Raw genomic sequence first — 14,597 nt, 5'->3', positions numbered from 1 at the left:
TTTTTTGTAGTAGGGTCCATTGAAAGTATGCAACATGGGTACGAATTGGATGAGGAATCAAATTCTACATCCAATGAGTGTTTCCACTCAAAATTTTAGTAAACCCATAGGGAGGTAAGTTGAAAATACGAGTTGAAAAAATAGTTTTTTCTCTTTTCCCTCTAAAATTTGATGATGTAATCTAATCTTATTTTATTATTTCCTCTGTTATTTTATAATTTCCTTAGGAGGCCCATTTGAGACCTTAAAATGCCCCTAATGCCATGGCCATCATTATTGATCCCATATTTGTTGTTGCAAATGGTACACATAATGGGTTCATTTTCCTGTAGGAAATCCTCAATGCTTCTACTGCATCTTTGAAAACCTCATGCAATATTGACAGAAAAGCAGTTAGAGTATAAGTACACGTATCCTACACCAAGATAGTCTATGCCATGATCGTGGACCTGAATGTACCTTTAACTATCCAAAATCTATCTAGCTTACAAATTACAATGTTATAGAACATCAAAGCAGTATATCTCTTCCTTTATGTTTTCCAACATTATTGCCTTCCAAAATAACAACATTGTAAGATTACCTTCATTCCACCTAATGCAAAACCAATTACGACCCCACACTTTGCTTTGTCTAATTATTTGAGGACATCTTCATTCATTCCACCATTTGCTACTGCCTTTTTTCCAACAGTAAGTAAGTAAAGCATGAATTTATCCACGTGTCTTGAAAAATTGGGTGCAACCCAATTATCTGTTGAAAGTGACTTTATTTCAAGACTTTTGAAGCAAAGAAAGAGTTTCCTTGGCCACAGGTCTCACTTCAAACCAAGGATCCCCATTGTTTTTATTGTTTGCTTATCATTTCTTATGTTTGTTTCCACGCCATTTTTCCTGCTGCACAGAATTGCCTAAAATCTTGTTGTTAATTCTAAGCGCCGAATCAGTCTTTCATTCTCAAATTCAAGAGTTGTTGAGATTAATAATATTGTTCCATTCAAGATGACTAACACCTAGATCACCCCATTTGAAAGGCCTCACCTGGTAGGGAGAAAATTTCTTTCCAAGTCGCAGCCTAAAGGAGATGGTGCAGTTGTTAGATGAAGCATTGGAAGGTAATATTCATGGAAATCTTTAGGTTTTTTCTTTTTATTTTCAGAGGTTCGGCGTTTTGATTTCATCAAATTTTTGGATATCGATATGCATGCAGGCCTAAATTGAATAATTTGGATCCTTTCCTTCTGTTGGATGAATTTCCAGGTTAGTTTTCTTATTTAATGAATTTGGAATTAAATTGAACCCAATTCGCTTAACAATCAGATGATGAGATTCAAACTCTTGCCCTTCTCGTGTAAGAAATTCCTCTAATCTTTCTTGGGCTACAGTTGGGTTACAATAGAGACGATGGGTCTTGATCAGATCAGAACATAAGTTGTCGATTTTGAGTTGATTTTTTTTCATTTTTTAATGTGGTTTGTCAAGAGAACTGTCTTATTAATGGTGAATTTCATTTGGCTTTTAGTTTCTCCTCCTGCTGGCTTTCTGGACCATCCTCACAGAGGTACAATATTTTTCCTATTTAAAAACTCAATAACACTTTGATTTTTCCATTGGGTGTGTGTAGTATCCTATGGAAGCCTAGGTCCTTTTGTTGAAAACTAATTGTATTGTCCTTCCTTTTTCTATTAAGGTTTTGAGACTGTCACATACACGTTGAAGGTAAACCCATCTTACATAAGCTTCATCTGCCAATACTTGGGCCTTTCATGGATTCAATTGTTTATTTATCAGACATGGATATATTTTCTTCTATCTATTTTGGAAGAGGAAATGGTTGCCTTCTACGTTGAGCAGATGGGGCAAGCACCAATACATTTTGTTGGTGACTAGATTATTTCAATAATCATGCTTACTGTCATGATTTGCTTAAATTTCTTGATGGAAAGGGACTTTATAACATCACAATTGACTAAAATTGGTTCCATTTAAAATGTTTGATGGTTTGTGTGGGCGCTTGAACCCATTATTTGTTTATTTGAGAGCCAACTTTTTCAAATAACTTACAGGACATGGTTTGTCTGAGGGGAGCTTTTACACATCAAGATTTTGCAGTACACAAGGGTACCATCAAAGATGGTGATCTGTAGGTTGGACAATTTTCATTCTCTTATGGTTTTGATGAACTTTCCTTTAAGGTCAACAAGGATTGATATGAGCACTGAGTATTAGACCTAGGTCATCGGAATCTGTGATAATGTTATGAGTAAAAAATTATTGGGTTGCGCAGTGGATGACAATTGGAAGAGGTACAATCCACTTTGAAATGCCAGCAAGCAAAGGGGTTGAGATTGACTTGCAACTTTGGGTAAATCTTTCATCAAAAGACAAAATGTAAGTACCTTTGTTTCTAGCAAAATAATTTATTTGAGATTCTCTATTTCTAATTCAGTTACCGACTTACAAGGCATTGGTTTTTTGTATAGGATTAAACTTGCATATCAAGAATTGGAAGGTAAAGACTGTTGAAAATAGCAACAAGAAATGATAAAAATAAAATCCAGAAATTCCAGTTTAATTTGTCCTTGAATTAAACTGAGAATTAAAATCGAATCCTATTCTCATAACAACTTGTAATAGTTAACTATAGTGAGTTGACTTAGTTAGCTTAGGAATTTCGAGTTGGCAATCTTTCTGAAGTCATGTATATGTTCTCCCTATATTATAGGGGTCCAAGATGAGTTAAGTCTAAGTTGTAATTAGTTAACTTAGTTTATTGAGTTAAGTCCAGTTAAATTAGTTCCAAACCGTTTGAGGAACTAATAGAGAGTTAACAGTCAGTTGGTGCACTAATGCATTAACTAGTGCTACTCCAATTAACTAAAGATTCCCTCATCAGAAACTCATGCATGTCGATTCTGAGAAAGATCTGGTTGAGACTATAGTGTAGGGACAATGTACTATTTGTTGTATAATTTTCTGAGTTGTACAGATGGTCCATGCAATCGGGAACTGAACCTTGAAGGGATTGCACAATTTTGGATGCACTGGTTTCCCTTTAAGATGGGATAATCAGCCATAGGAATTGTGCAAGGAAATAGGGACTTGGAGAGTTGGAGAATTGGCTAAGTGTTGGCCAAGAGTTTTCTTGTGAGTTGGAGATTGATTTTACTGAGTGATGGGATTATTCTTGTGAGAACAAGCATTGTATTATCATCTTGGATTTCTGATTAATGAAATACAGATAGTGGGGTTTTGAGTTGTGGCTTTCCCCGGATATTTATTGTGTTATGTGCCATTGATGTTATTCATCTTGTCGATTATTTTTTTGCTCGATCTTTATGTTCTTCCACTGTAAAGAGTAGAAGTAGATTCTTGTCTCTTGTTTTAGTAGATTACATGAGCTTGTGAATCTATAGGATTATCTGCATGGTATTAGAGCTAGATATGTAGGATTTTTCTACATGGTATCGGAGCTGAGAGCTGTATACTAGAGGAGATTTCGAAGTTTTGAGTTTTGGATTACAGGTGAAATTCGAATTTGCAATACATACTTCAGGATCGATAGATGGCGTTCTAGGGTTTGCGGCTCGAGTATGCCTTGGATGATAGCTCGAATTATATAGCCTGGAAGAATAGGATGGAGGCCGTGTTGGAGGACAATGGCTTGAAGGAATTCATTGATCATGAAATTCCTAAGCCACCAGCATCAGATGCTCAGACTTTGGCCGAATGGAAGAATTGTGTGGCAAGGGCGAGGCAGATAATCCTTGAGGGAGTTCGAGCCACATTGTCTCAAGTCTCCATGGGAAGAAAACTCCGCATGCTATGTGGAAATCATTGAAGGAACTTTTCTAGAACAGCAGTGACCAAAGGAAGTAGGCACTAAAATATAAACTTTGAAAAATCAAGATGGAGGCAGGCGACTCAAGTCCAAATTACTTGACCAAGTTCACTCAATGTCGTGATGAACTTGGAAGTGTTGGAATCATGGTTGTCGAGGATGATATGGCGAGTCTCGCTCTTCTTGGACTCCCAGAGAGTTGGCATAGTTATCCGGACTTTGTCAATGGTCAAGAGAAGCTGCTAGATTAGGAATGACTGTGGTCGGATTTGATGCAGGAGGAGATAAGGAGGAACACTAGAGATGGAAATTTTGCATTAGCGAGTAAGGCAAAGAAGGCCAATGGAAATAATTCCCAAGGTGAGGAGGGCAGAAAGAAGATGGACTTGAGGAAAGTCAAGTGCTTTCACTATCACAAGCACGAGCACTATGCCAATAACTGCCCACAGAATAAAGCAAGCAAGAAGGAGCCGATAGTAGCAACAGCAGGTGAAGCTCTAGCTTCACAATTCGAACTTGATTTCACTTTCATTGCATGCATGGCCGGCGCTACCATGGGAGGTGTGTGGTATATTGACAACGGTGCCTCATTCCATATGACGGTGAATAGAAATATCTTTAGTGATTTTGAGGAGAAAGACCTCAAGCAGAGCATAGAGTTTGGAGATGAAGACAGGTATAGAGCTACCGGGATCGGTATGATTACCTTTTAGTGGGAGTCTGGCACCCCTCTCAGGATCAGAGATGTGATATATGTTCCAGGACTAAAGAAGAATCTTGTTTTAGTCGCAGTATTGGAAGACCATGGCTATGATGTGGATTTTAGTAAGGGAAAGGTTTTCCTTAGACACGTCACCACGGGATAGGTGAAATAGATCGGTGCACGGGTCAAGAACCTGTATTCTCTTGAGGTTCAAGATGCATGTAAATCCTTGAGGAGAAAGGAAAAGGTTAGAGACTTGGTGGTTGAAAGGGAGAGTAAATTACCTCTCAACATGTAGCCCTAGAAGAAGCCTCTAAAGCAACTTTAGGAAGTTGTGGAGCAACCACATCTAGAGAAGTTGAGAGGAGATTGAGTGGAGAGATCCACTCAAGCAGAGAAGAAGCTGTCTCAGAAGTAGTCTCAGACAATTTTGGAGAACCCATAATTGGAGAAGCTGAGAGGAGACTGAGTGGAGGCATCCAGTCATGCAGGGACCTCCAGTAGGGGAGAATTTCAAGCCAGGTGGGTAGAGGTATCACATGCAGCCATACCTCTAGGTGTGAGGTGGGGCGATGTGAAGTGATAGTCCCAAATGGGCTGAAATTGGGCAAGATCAATTCAGAGGTTTTATCTCATGGATCGGACCTTGCTATGAGAACCCAAAGTACATAGTAGCAAGAGGAATCAGTGAGATTGATGCAGTCAGAGATCAAAGTGATAAAGGCTAGAGCGGTCAGATACTAAAGAAGCACAGAGAAGGATCGATAACAGTGTAGAAAGGCAGAGTCAATAGAAGCACAAAATTTTCAATCAAAAGAGGCAATAGAAGTTAGAGACTTTGATGACAGAGGCATCATTCTGATTCAGGTTGGATGTTTTTTTTTGTTTCTGGAGTTGTTGGAGCAACAACACTAGAGAGAAGTGTTGCATACAAAACATTCCAAAGGTTCAAGATCGGGATCGAGTTGAATTCCTTTCTTGTTGAGAGGGAGTGTTGAAAATAACAACAAGAAATGATAAAAATAGAATCCAGAAATTCCAGTTTAATTTGTCCTTGAATTAAACTAAGAATTAAAATCGAATTCTATTCTCATAGCAACTTGTAATAGTTAACTAGAGTGAGTTGACTTAGTTAACTTAGGAATTTCAAGTTGGAAATCTTTCTGAAGTCATGTATATGTTCTCCTTATATTATAGGGGTCCAAGATGAGTTAAGTATGAGTTTTAATTAGTTAACTCAGTTTACTGAGTTAAGTCTAGTTAAATTAGTTCCAAACTGTTTGAGGAACTAATAGAGAGTTAACAGTCAGTTGGTGCACTAATGCATTAACTAGTGCTACTCCAGTTAACTAAAGATTCCCTCATCAGAAACTCATGCATGTCGATTCTGAGAAAGACCCAGTTGAGACTAGAGTGCAGGGACAATGTACTATTTGTTGTATAATTTTCTGAGTTGTACAGATGGTGCATGCAATTAGGAACTGAACCTTGAAGGGATTGCACAATTTTGGATGCACTGGTTTCCCTTTAAGATGGGCTAATCAACCATAGGAATTGCACAAGGAAATAGGGACTTGGAGAGATGGAGAATTGGCTAAGTGTTGGCCAAGAGTTTGCTTGTGAGTTGGAGATTGATTTTACTGAGTGTTGGGATTGTTCTTGTGAGAACAAGAATTTTATTATCATCTTGGATTTTTGATTAATGCAATACAAATAGTGGGGTTTTGAGCTGTGTCTCTCCCCATATATTTATTGTGTTATGTGCCATTAATTTTCTTCCTCTTATCGATTATTGTTTTGCTCAATCTTTATGTGCTTCTATTGTAAAGAGTAGAAGTAGATTCTTGTCTCTTGTTTTAGTAGATTACATGAGCTTGTGAATCTATAGGATTATCTACTAGAGGATATTTCAAAGTTTTGAGTTCAAGGTTATAGGTGAAATTCGAATTTGTATTTCATACTTCAAGATCTGCAGATGGCGTTCTACAGTTTGTGGCTCGAGTATGCCTTAGATGGAAGCTCAAATTATATAGTCTGGAAGGACAGGATGGAGACCGTGTTGGAAGATAATGGCTTGAAGGAATTCATTAATCAGGACATTCCTAAGCCACCAGCATCAGATGCTCAGAATCTGGCCGAATGGAAGAAGTGTGTGGAAAGGGTGAGGCAGATAATCCTTGAGGGAGTTCGAGACCACATTGTCTTGAGTCTCCATGGGAAGGAAACTTCGCATGCTATGTGGAAAGCATTGAAGGAACTTTTCTAGAACAACAGTGACCAAAGGAAGTTGGCACTGAAAGATAAACTTCGAAAAATCAAGATGGAGGCGAGCGACTCAATTCCAAATTACTTGACCAAGTTCACTCAATGTCGTGATGAACTTGGAAGTGTTGGAATCATTGTTGTCGATGATGATATGGTGAGTCTTTCTCTTCTTGGACTCCCAAGGAGTTGGCATAGCTATCAGGACTCTGTCAATGGTCAGGAGAAGCTGCTAGATTGGGAACGACTGTGGTCAGATTTGATGCAAGAGGAGATCAGGAGGAACACTAGAGATGGGACCCCTTCCAAGGAAGTGGAAGAGGATTTTGCCTTAGCGAGTAAGGCAAAGAAGGCCAAGGGAAAGAAGCCCCAAGGGGAGGAGGGCGGAAAGAAGATGGACTTGAGGAAATTCAAGTGTTTTCACTGTCACAAGCACGCGCACTATGCCAAGAACTGCCCACAGAAGAAAGCAAGCAAGAAGGAGCCAACAATAGCGGGATCAAGTGAATCTCTAGCTTCACAATTCGAACTTGATTTCACTCTCATTGCATGCATGTCCGACACTACCATGGGAGGTGTGTGGTATCCTGATAATGGTGCCTCATTCCATATGACAGGGAATAGAGATCTATTTAGTGATTTTGAGGAGAAAGACCTTGTTAAACGCACATGGGTAGCAAGAACAATATGAAAGATAATCAGGAGAGTACATTTTTTTTATTAACAAGAGATATACATTTATAGTACAACATGTGACCATTGGGTTTCACATCCCAAGGTCTCTTGGACTACTTAGTCTATTCAGCTTCCACACTAACCCATTTAGGATTAGGTGTCCAACATTCCCCCCCTTAATCCGAAGGGTTATGTATGAGTCCAAGAAGAGAGCTGTAATACAAAATGTGCAAAAAATGCATGGCAGCACTAGGCTGAATGTGCTCTATGAAATGTTGGTATAAAGGGCGGTGGTTTAAGGATGACCACCAACACTGGAACGCTTAGTGCAGTTCCCGGAACTCTTCCAAAACTGGCAAGAAACTGAAGTTTTCTGCTAGAGGAAGTGATCCTATTGTTTTAAAGAGGGAAACCTTCAACCATAAAAGGGAGGTCTCGCCCCGCATAAAAGGTAAAACTTCAACCTGAAAAGGGAAGTCTCAACCTGTGATGGTTTAAGGATGACCAACAACTCTGGAATGCTTAATGCAATTCCTGGAACTCTTCCAAAACTGGCAAGAAGCTGGAGTCTTCTGCTAGAGGAAGTGTTCTCAATTTTGTTCCTGGAATTCTTCCGACACTGGCAAGAAGCTGAAGTATTATGTTAGAGGAAGTGTCCCAGATTGCCAACTGAAGTTATGTTCACGGGCATCTTTGTTTCTGGCTACAACTCTGAAACTGGTGTGGCAGGTTGTGGCTCAGGTTCGCTTGATGTGACTTTGAAGCTTGTAGATGACCATCATTTCCCCCCCTGTCAGATACAAGGTGAGATGATGGAGAAAACTCAACTGCAAGACTGTTCAATACTCTGGAACAAGTTCTGACATGTGATTTGAATATCTTCTTGGCTGTTGATGCCCATTGCCAAGAAGCGATCCATCCAAGATGAATCTTTGTTCTTGCAGGGTGTTTGTTGCTGAAGCATCTGTGTGAAGAATGGCTAGTTTTATGACAGTGCTTACATGGATGAAGATCAAAACAATGATCTTTCAAATGGCCAACTCGGTCACAGTGTTGGCATTTCACAATCTGTTGTTGTTGTTGTTGCTGTGGAAGAGGGGCAGAGTCTGGAACAGCTGAAGCTAAACTGTCATGAGGAGCAGGTGAACTGTCATGAATGAATCCAGCACTCTGAAACTGAATGGGCTTGGCATAGTCTGGAATATGAAAGGACAAGTCCTTGTCATATCCAAGACCAGTTCTGTGCTTGTTGTGGACAAGTTGTTCCCAAGGTCTGATGATGGGCTTGGGAAGTGTAGACTGAGTTTCTGCATCTGCATGTACAACTGCTGCTTTATTTGAATGAATGGTAACATTATTGACTTGCTGCTGATGGGTGGTTGTCTCAATGTTCTGAACAAAAACAGATTCAGAATGATGTCTATTTTGATGTAGCTCTTCTTGCTGTAGCTGTGATTCAAGCTGCAAAAAATCAATCTTTTCTTGTGCATTTTGTAGACATGTCTGAATTTCTAAGAGAGATCCTATGCTGATTTTGACTGTATTATCCATAGTAGAGAGTATTAGATTGTCCACTAACTCTAATATTGCACCAATTGGAGCCATTTTTAACCTCAAAAAATAGTAAAACAATGAGGAAAAGATGGACACCGCTCTTTTATATAAACTTATGGCAACAACTTCAAATCAATCAGCTTGCAATAGATTCAACACACAAAGAATGGTGATATCCGGAAAACAGACTCCTCATTCAAAAATGAATTTTCTTCAATTCACCTGAGAATTTAACTACCAACAAAGCTACAAGCAATTTAGGCCTCAAAAAGATATTTTCCTGTACCACCCTTGAATCCAAGGGAACTTGTCCTGGCAACAACTTCAATCTAGTTTAATAACAATCTCTGATATGAACAACCTTTAAGAAACTACACCAATTTGATCTACAAAGGATAGTCTTGGCTTGAAACAATTTCCACTGAACTCCTAAATAATGCCAAATTGCTGCAACTTTAAAGAATATAAACAGTCCCCAATTCTTATGAACATTGAACTCTGTCATTCCCAAAAATCCCCCAACATAATCACTTTCAAAGCAGAAATGATGGCTATCAAAAGGCAATACCCTTGTGGATTATCTTCCTTTCGAATGCAAGTATCGAAATTAATAAAATAATTATTTGAAGTACCTACACCAACACTTCTTCAGATATATCCAAGTCAGGAGACAAACGAACTGCTGAAGATTCACACACCTTCTTGCTCAACTGGTTGGAAAGATTCCCTCAATATAAAAATTTTCGATGAGCAGATGTGAAGTTTATTTGGGATTGGTTCTGGTTCTGCTTTTGACGTTGCAATCCATAGCCACATGGAAGAAGAATAACGAAATTGAATGGAGAAATGAGCAGGCCAAGGACAGAATCACTGAACTCCCTGGTCAGCCCTCAGATGCAAACTTTGCCCAATATTCTGGATATATAACTGTAGACAATAACGCCGGCAGAGCCCTTTTCTACCAGCGATACAAGGGGCACAGAAAATTGCAAACCCTCGAGATGTTAAAACTCAGACGACAATTTCGCACACGCCTGAGAGTACAGGAAGAAAAAACTTATATCTATCGTCACAGAGAGGAATGTTTTCACAGTAGACAATATATGGAATCAAAGAGAAGTCCCAAAGTTCCCAAATGGGTACTAAACACAGCGCAATTGATGAACAAAATAAAAGAAAATCCCAAATTTGGGTATTAAACATAGATCAATTGACCTGGTGGACGTCAATCAGGTGGCTGCAAAAACTCTGACTATTTGGAATGCGTATATCGATAGGAATGGCATATTCTGAGTTGTTGAAATCGTGTAAGGGGAGGCCTTGTATATAATGGTGTCTCTGCTTGCTTAAGAAGACAAGGGTCGTGTAGCTTCCACAGCGTATTCAATACCATTCAATACCACAACGTATTCAATACCATTCAATACCACAACGTTAATACCATTCAATAATGCATTCAAATACCATTCAATAACGCATTCAACTGAAACCATATAAATGTCGATACCAGGAGCTGTCTCCCACGCAGAGATACCATTCAAATGTTATTATTCAACCGCATTCAACTGAAACGCAGCGTTAATATGGGACAACGTTAATATGATTCAATACCGCATACCAGGAGCAGCGTAACAGTAGGAAATACCAAGCGTTCATCAAACAATGGGAGCTGGGTGTTCATCAAACAGTTCTGACACCAAAACGTTCTTCTGGGTGTTCATCATACGGCTCTGTTACCAATGGGCAGCGTAACGCACCATTCAAACGGTTCTGATACCAATGGGCAGTGTAACGCACCATTCAACCCACGTATGCAGGGGTTACACTCATGAATGCCTCTGCGAATTCAAGTGCGCCTTTACTTCAATCAAGCTTGATTAACGCCTTATGTGCCAGCAACTATGAACGTTGCACACACACTAGTCTCAACAGCGTGCTGCCACTGTTTTAACGCTGGTTTTTATACTTGTTGAACGCCCTTCAACGCACAATACCACTGCAGACTCAATCTTAAACGCAGTCTTCACCATAGGAATTGAATTCAGCTCCTCTTCAATCCTTCAATCGCTCTTCCACGATGACAAATCGAGCCCACATTGCTGTCTAATCCAACGTGCCAACACCAATTCCACTTAAAACTTCCTTACGCATCTCCTAATTCAGTTCTTTCACTGAAAACTCTGGTTTCTGCAATTTTAATTGAAACTGCCTATTAAATCGATTTGATGCTATGATTTTTCCTGCGTACAAAATAGCATTAATATTCAACAAATCAATTTTAGAATAAACGGAGTCTCAAACAAAAATCTGCGCCTCTTTGAATTTCTGCATTTCACTGCCCAACATTCGACTGCAACCATCCGAGCCAAACTATATCATAACTGACATCGCTCCAAGAAAATAGAGTTCCCAACGAATTTTGCAATGATTGGCCATAAAAAACACCCACTGAAACATTTTATCAAACACAGTCATGCTCCCATTACAGCGTTCACTTTAGGCAACATTCACCATGGTTCTCAACAGAGTTTCAAGAATTGCATCCTTCAGCGCAACCTTCAAATATACTCATGATACCACCAATGCGGCTCCAAGACTATTTTCTACATCTCAGCTGAAACACAAGTCGACTTTTGAAAACTCCCCTCTGCACATCTGCATTAAACAATTACTGTTTCATCGATTCAGGACAGACATAATCCTAACAAATTCTACATCTAGATCAACCTCTGCACATTGATTAATCAGTGCTAAAACAAATTAATTTGCTTTAATTCATGACTTTATCAAATGTAATTCTTCAGCACTCGACTTTACCAAGCAACTCCAGGTGTGAATTCACTGCATAATGCTCACAAACAAAAATCGACCCAACAAATCCTGTCTTCCTGTTATGAAATTCGATTGCACAAAAATCGATTTATTAACCTCAACAACACTGTCATTTAGTTTAATTGTGATTGCCCATTTCATGCAATTCAACCAGCTTAAAATGCCTTTCCTCAACATGTGCAAACAAAGTCGATATGAGCAGAGCTTACAATATTTTAATACAAATATCGCTCATCATCCAAGAAGACAAAACATACTTCGATTCCAAAATTCCTCTCATAGGCACACACAGCAAATTTTTGCTAACGTTTGAAGAGCATACATTACAATTCTTCTCTTATAAACCAACAAATTAAATACTAGCAAATTCATCATTTCAACTCTTAACACGGAAATTGACCCATACACGAATCGACCAAGTTAAGGCTCATAACTCAAATGCAACACTTTCATAAAACAAATGGTTCAAAGAAATTATGCAGGGCAGGAGTACGCTCGCTCTGATACCATGTTAAACACACATGGGCAGCAAGAACAATATGAAAGATAATCAGGAGAGTACATTTGTTTTATTAACAAGAGATATACATTTATAGTACAACATGTGACTGTTGGGTTTCACATCCCAAGGTCTCTTGGACTACTTAGTCTATTCAGCTTCCACACTAACCCATTTAGGATTAGGTGTCCAACAGACCTCAAGCAGAGCATAGAATTTAGAGATGATGAGAGGTATAGAGCTACCGGGATCAGTACGGTTACCTTTCAGAGGGAGTCTGGCTCCCCTCTCAAGATCACAGATGTGATGTATGTTCCAGGACTAAAGAAGAATCTTGTTTCAGTCGCAGTATTGGAAGACCGTGACTATGATGTGGATTTTAGTAAGGGAAAGGTTTTCCTTAGACACATCACCAAGGGATAGGTGAAACATATTATTGCACGGGTCGAGAACCCGTATTCTCTTGAGATTCAAGATACATGCAAAGCCTTGAGGAGAAAGGAAAAGGTTAGAGACTTGGTGGTTGAGAGGGAGAGTAAATTACCTCTCAACATGCAGCCCCAGAAGAAGCCTCTGAAGACATACCAAAGGTTGAGAAAGATGGTGTTAGAGCAGTTGTCATAACTAGAGAAGCTTTGGGCATTAAGTCTTGTGTATACACCGGAACTCCAACAATGTTCTTGGATTTCATAATGAAGCGAGGAGTTGTAGGATTGATCTGAGCACTGAGTATTAGACCTAGGTCATTGGAATTTGTGATAACGTTCTATGTAAAAATTTATTGGGTTGTGTAGTGGATGGTAGTTGGAAGAGGTACAGTCCACTGTGAAATTCCAGCAAGCAAAGGGGTCAAGATTGGCTTGCAACTTTAGGTAAATATTTCATCAAAAGACAAAATGTAAGTACCTTTGCTTCTAACAAGATAATTTATTTAACATTCTTTATTTCTAATTCAGTTACCGACTTACAAGGCATTGGTTTTCTGTATAGGATTGAACTTGCATATCAAGAATTGGAAGGTAAAGGCATACCAAAGGTTGAGAAAGATGGTGTTAGAGCAGTTGTCATAGTTGGGGAAGCTTTGGACATTAAGTCCCCTGTATACACCCTAACAACAACAATGTTCTTGGATTTCACAATGAAGCCAGGAGTTGTTCTTCATCAACCTATTCCAGAGGGTTGGAATGCATTTGTCTATGTTTCTGAAAGCAAGGAAATTGTTGGAGATCTTATTAGAAGTCATTGTTATAGTGAATATATTTTGTTATTTAATCAATGCTCAACAAAACATCCACTTCTCTCCTATCAAACAGTGTAAAGTTGCTATGTCAGTTACTAGCTTTATTGATATATTTATTTCGTAGCTCTGCTTTAAACTAGTTCATCCAATGTTAAATTTTAAATTTGTCATTTTGCAAAATAGCTTTGAATAAACCTCTTCTATCACAAACCAGTCCAAATGCCCAAAAGAAGTTAAGCAAGGACAAGCAATCCAATCACCTTAAGAGCAAGTGGTAAAAGAGTGTGAGCTTTTGATTAGGTGAGACAACTCAATATTGAAAAATAGGCAATCCACCTTAAGAGAAAGTGGTAAAAGAGTGTGAGCTTTTGATTAGGTGAGACAGCTCAATATTGAAAAAGAGGCAATCCACCTTAAGAGCAAGTGGTAAAAGAGTGTGAGTTTTTTATTAGGTGAGTCAACTCAATATTGAAAAAGAGGCAATCTGTATCAAATATTTGATACAACTTTTGATCAAATATTTGCTATTGGAACTTGAAAAAGAATCTTTGAATACTGAGAGGCAATCTGTGTTGGAAAGGTTATATAATCTATAAATTTAGCATAATGTAAGTGATTTCTCTTTATCTTCTAGCTTTGAATGACCTTTTTGTTTTCTAATTTTTATAGCACGATTCTTCTCGAATCTATTCCTTATGGTTTTTCCTTTGCAACATCTGGTGCAATTGCTAGTTAAGCTATATTTAAGCTAACCGACAAGTATTAGCTACTATGTAGCCCTTGTTTATTGTAGTGTTGACTTAAATTTTATTTTTTATTGCATCATGATTGAAAATTGAATTGTGAAAATATATAATATAGGTAAGGTTTATTGAAGAAAACAATTGAACCAAGTCCATTTAATAATAAAAATCAGCAATGGAAAAATATGAAGAAAATTAGAGAGGGAAAATTAGTGCCATTTAATAATAAAAAGCAGCAAGGAAAAAATA

The 14,597-nt window shown here is 38.5% G+C and overlaps 1 pseudogene; it reads left to right on the top strand.

Annotated features, from left to right (window-relative positions):
* The first annotated feature begins 869 nt into the window (after positions 1 to 869).
* LOC149219914 (pirin-like protein) lies at positions 870 to 13,883 on the top strand (annotated as a pseudogene).
* Positions 13,884 to 14,597: the final 714 nt, after the last annotated feature.

The sequence above is a fragment of the Pinus tabuliformis genome, chromosome Q (assembly GCF_031772625.1).
Source record: "Pinus tabuliformis cultivar Carrire ecotype Pingquan chromosome Q, CPIR1, whole genome shotgun sequence".
NCBI classification, from domain to species: Eukaryota; Viridiplantae; Streptophyta; class Pinopsida; order Pinales; family Pinaceae; genus Pinus; species Pinus tabuliformis.
Note: the sequence above shows the minus strand (reverse complement) of the source record. Positions and strands in the feature narration are given on the sequence as shown.